Source organism: Parus major, chromosome 20 (genome assembly GCF_001522545.3).
Source record: "Parus major isolate Abel chromosome 20, Parus_major1.1, whole genome shotgun sequence".
Classification (NCBI taxonomy): domain Eukaryota; kingdom Metazoa; phylum Chordata; class Aves; order Passeriformes; family Paridae; genus Parus; species Parus major.
Window position 1 is genome coordinate 13,803,502 of NC_031788.1, and position 5,185 is coordinate 13,808,686.

Here is a 5,185-nt window from a genome sequence, read left to right on the forward strand (position 1 = left end):
GGAGAGCCTTTGGGATGTCCCACGAGCCAGGGGAACAGCTCCAGGGGGACAGGAGAGCCTTTGGGATGTCCCACGAGCCAGGGGAACAGCTCCAGCCTCTGCTGCTCCTTGGCTGGGAAGCACTGCCCCACTTTTCTTGTCAGATAAGTTCATCAGAGTGTCCTCTGTGGCAGCAGCAGCACTTTGTGCTGAGCAGGCTGGAAATGCAGTCCAGCCCTTAGTGCAGTTACTCACAGTTTCATGTTTTGGACAAGTCTATACCGTTGAGGAATGTAACCATTGCTGGCTCTGGCTTTGGGTGTATTTGTCTTTTCACTACCAATTTTCAAAAGCACTCACACTTTGTGCTGTCACCTCAGCCCATGGGGTCTGTTCTGATGTGTCTGTGTCCAGTTTTTCATTGTCTATCAGTACCCAGGGAGAACAGGGGACCTGCCTGTGCAGCTTAGAAACAATTTGATAAGTAGGGATTAATAAATCAGATATTTGATTATTTTGGTCTGGCCTGAGCTCAAGCTCTTGTTTGCTCCCAGCTGTGGGAGGGCTAGTTCAGCCAAAAAAAATCCATGCCTAGATTTTTACTTTCGGGAAGCTCAGGCATTTGAGATCCAAAATTAGGTTTTCAGTTTGTGCCAGGAAGGAATCAGCCCCTAGATTAAGAATTTGGATGCTTTCCCTCACAAAAATTTCTGGGAGTTGTATGTCAGATCCAGGATTTCAGATCTATTCCCAGAGTAAGTTCAGCACTTTAGCCATGCCTCATCTTCTCATTGCAGAGATAGGAAGGAAAAAATGAAAAATTAACTTGAAGGAACAGGAGGGGAAAAAAAGGAGAAAAAAATGAGTAGGAAAGGAAAAGTGGTAAAGGTGGGTAAGTCACATGGGTGATTGGGGAATGAAGCTCAAGGGCACAGGGATGCAGCTGAAAGATCAGATAATAAATGTTGCTTTGTGTAAAAGGTTCCAGTGGCTGTCCCAGACACACAGGGTCAAGGGGTTATTTTTAAGTTGGCCATTGATTCATACAAGATGCCTGGTTATGAAATATGGGAATCTTTCAGCAGAGGGAAAAACTTCCCCGTGAGTGACTGCCTGGAAACCCACAGCAGGGAAGGGTTAATGGTTGCTCAGTTTACAGCTGGGAATTGCTGGTATCCAGGAAACAACACAGAATGCACAAACCATGAGACCAGCTGGAGCCTGCTGGAATCCCGTTCATTTTGGCAGAGGTGTCTGTGGTCTCCAATTCTGACATCACTGCATTTGCGTCACACAGGAATGCCTTAACCACTTCTCCCTTTCTATTTTTTCCTGTCTCCCTCTTATTTCTGTGGCTGACTCAGATTTGCAGAGCAGTGAGAAGAGGCAGTCCCCAGCCCTCCTGCCCTCTCTGTGGCTGCGAGGTGGCTGCACCTGAGCTGTCAGTTCCCCTTTGGGTGCAGGAGAAGCCGTGCTCAGGGAGCGTGGGCTGCAATCATTTCTGCTCCCAGGAATCTGCATCACCTGGCTGTAACAGAGCCCAGGGAGGAACACTCCTGGCGTCCAGGAGTGTGTCCAAGAGCTGGGCACAAAATTGCACTGCTGCTTTGTGAGCTCAGTTCAGCTGATGGAACAGGACCGACGGGCACGGAGCGGCTGAAACACTCAGCAGTTGTGTGGCACCTGCTGAAGCTGCTGCTCACAGCAGGAACCCCCTGCCCTGAGGAAGCTGTGCCCCAGCCCCACTTTCCTCTGGAAAGGCCTGACAAAGGTGCTGAGTGTGTTCTGCATGGAAGACCCTTTGTTTTAGACAGGGCTGTGACCTCAGAGGGCTGTGGTAAGGGTGATGTGCTGAAGAACAGTGACCTTAAGGGTTTTGTGCCTCAGTATTTCAGGACTGCTTCTGAAGCCTGTTTGTGTCTGGTACTTATCCTCAGCAGCTGATTTGCAACTTCACTGCTCTGCAAGCAACCACTGATTATCCTGTGATTCTTCTTCTCATGATTAACATTCTTAGCCTTATTTTAAAGAGCAGAATAGAGCAATCATCACAAAGGAATCGCTGTGGTAATCCTGAGAAAATGCATATGTGTGACTGGGTCACCATGGAAATGGAAGAGAATCAAAATAGTGCTCCTGGAAAATTTGGAAAGAGATAAACTGTTAAAAGACTTATCTAGATCTCTGTTCTAGGAAATATTTTCTAGAAAATCAATCCAGAATATCTGTGTGGAAGTTTTTCACTATTTAATCTCCCTTTCTCAGAGTGTGCTCTAATTTAAAGATTTGCCTTCTTTTCCTCTACGTGTTTACACAAATATTTATCGTGCTATAAATAGATGTGCACTCACACCCTCAGCCAGGTTTCAGATCCTGAAGGAACCTCTCTACTGAAGGATTTCTGGTTGGGTGTAAGCAGTGATGAGCCTGACATTCAGACTCGAGGCCCACACGGGCTGTGCTCTGAGCAGGATGGGCTTTGGGACTTCCCAAAGCTGACAATGCCCATCCCATTCCTCCTCCAGGTGTGAGCAGCATGGGCTCAGCCAGCCTGAGGTGCTGCTCAGGTGCCAGCCTGTCCTGTCATGGTCCTGTGGGCTGGGCCATCACCTCTGTGTGCAGGAGGGAGAAGAGAAAGGCAGCCTTCCTCCTCCTCCATCTCCTCCTCCTCCTCTCCTTCTCCAGGCGTGCATCCCACAGCTGCAGCACACATCTGGAGGCACTGGAGCAGTCCAGGCTAATCTGTGTTTTGCTCCCAGAGAGTTGCTACTGATCCTAGTGAGAGATTGTAGGGGTGGAAAGGAGAACAGGATGGAACATGCAAGCACCAGCCCTGGCAGGCTGAGGAGCACAGCCAGGGTGAGCCCATGGCACACAGGTCTCACAGCCAGCCTCCACAGCTATTACAAAACTGGCTCTGGAAGTCCTCAGCACATGGATTTTGCTAGATTCCTTGGCATTCTTAAATTTGGGTGTGCCATCAGTCAGCTATTTATAAACTGCAATTCCTGAAGTAGGGTCCTAACTCAGAAAGATTCAGAATTTCAGGAATTCTGAGCTTTAGCAGTTGCCAGTACCTTTCCTGGGACCTGCTGAATGTTTATTGCAGTGACCTCTTTAGGTACAAAGCACCTGAAAACTTCACCTTCCACTCTCAAAATAGCAGTGCATTTATGTGCATTTGTAGGCACCTCTTCTTTCTGAAGTGTTTGCTCACTGGCCTGGGGATTGGGCTCACAAGTTCAGAGTTTAGCTTGGTAGGAGGTTTCAGCTTTTCAGAATGCTTTGATGATCTGGGCTGGGTGATGTTTCATGTCTTGTGCAGTGGGATTTGAGGCCGTGGATCTGCTCCTGCCTCCGTTTCTGGTGCCCTTTTGTCACTGGCAGAAGTGAGGCTTTTCCTGCCAGGAAAAGGAGCAGCAGAGGTAAACAAAGGCTCCATGGACAGTGCAGTGCCTGAGGCTCGTGTCTGTCACACACACACCTGACCCCTCACTGGGAATAAACACAGCAGTTCCCAGTGCTCTGCTGGGCTGGCAGCCACACTCCCAGGTGTTCCCGTGTCCCACCAGCACAGGGTGATCTCCTCCAGCAGCAGCAGCTGGGGCTGGAGCTGGGCTGGAGTTGCCAGCAGGTAACTGCAGCATCCTGAGCCTGTTTCCCACTCTGGGAAGCGCAGGCTGAGCTCTGACCGTGCTTCAGGCGACCCGAGCAAACACCTGGCATCGTTTAACTTGACTCAAATGGTGTTTTTTCACATTAGAACTGAGGAGGAATGTGCCTGTGACCCTCCTGGGAGTGGTGTGAGGAAAGCCTCAGCCACTGGGGGAATGTCATTAGCGTCAATCAGGCAGTGCTCAATCCCTGCCCAGCCTGGTGTGAATGTGTCACTGCCCTGCTGACATTTCCCTGGCATTTCTGCACAGCCCCACTCCAGCCCTCCATGGTTGTTTTTTCCATGCATGATCTTTCCTTGTTTACCACCCTTTTTCATAACCAAGTCACCCATCTTGGACTGTTCAAGCTGGGGTCACCCCAGCCCTGGGAGTCCCTGGGATTGTTCTAGCCAGTCTCGTCCTTATCTTCCCACTGCTGTTTTTACAGATCCTCTCTTCATGATAAGCAGCATTTCTGTCTCAAAGCTGTATTTGGAAAGGTAGCTTGAACTTTAATCAGTCTCTCCCAGGTGCTGTCCAGCCTGTCTGGCTGTTTTTGTGCACAGCCCCTGAGTGGGAGCTGTCTCTGCCTCCCCTGAAGTGTGATGGTGACCAACTATAGTTAAATTTGTAGTACAGCAGAGGAAATTTTGTACAATCTGGATAAAGCAATGACAGCTTTAGATGAACTCAGTACCCACTTAAGTCAATGGCAGGAGTGTGTGTTGTCTCTGTTTATTTGGATATAACGTGACTTAAAGCCGAGGTTTGGTCTTGCACCTATTACTACTTGTAACAGCAATGTATGAACTGACATAGCAAACCAATCAAAAGAGCTAAACCTTCCAAATGAGGTGCAAAAGAAGCCATACATATAAAATGAGCTTGGTTTAGGATCAAGTCTGGGTCTGATACCGTTAAAAATTGAACATGTTGTGCCACCTTCTTCATTCTGCATGATCAGTATTCATATTGCATCTTTCCCTGCTCTTGTCATCACTGTCTATATTTAATTTATGATTACAAGAGGAACTAAAGGTCTGAAAGGCCATCAGAAAATAAAAACCAGCATGCTGAACTAATGTGTCTGAAATCATGTGGCAGGTCAATGGTTGCTTTTAAATCAGGTAAATAAATGTTGTATTACAACATCAAAATAATGTAAAATATTGTCTGGCAGCAGCCTGGGCCGCACTGGGGAGCTGGGTGCAGGAGCTGCTGGTGGTTATTGTGTGCCTGGGGTTCACAAAGCTGCTCCTGAGGGGATGTTTTGCAGTCAGATGAGGGCTGAGGGCTCTGGCCCACCACAATTTCCTCCCTCCCGAGAAGAATCAATGTCACATCTGTAAAGTCACACTACATTTTGATTATTCTCTGCATTTTTCTTTAATTATGTCCCCTTTTTGCTTCTTAAGAGACTCTTAAAATTTTCAAATATAATAAGAAATAATAATAACCAATTAAAAAGCCGTGGGTATTAAGTGGGAAATAACAGACTGAAACAAAAGTCAAGGATTATCCTGGGAAATGACGTTTATGGATCCTGGGCC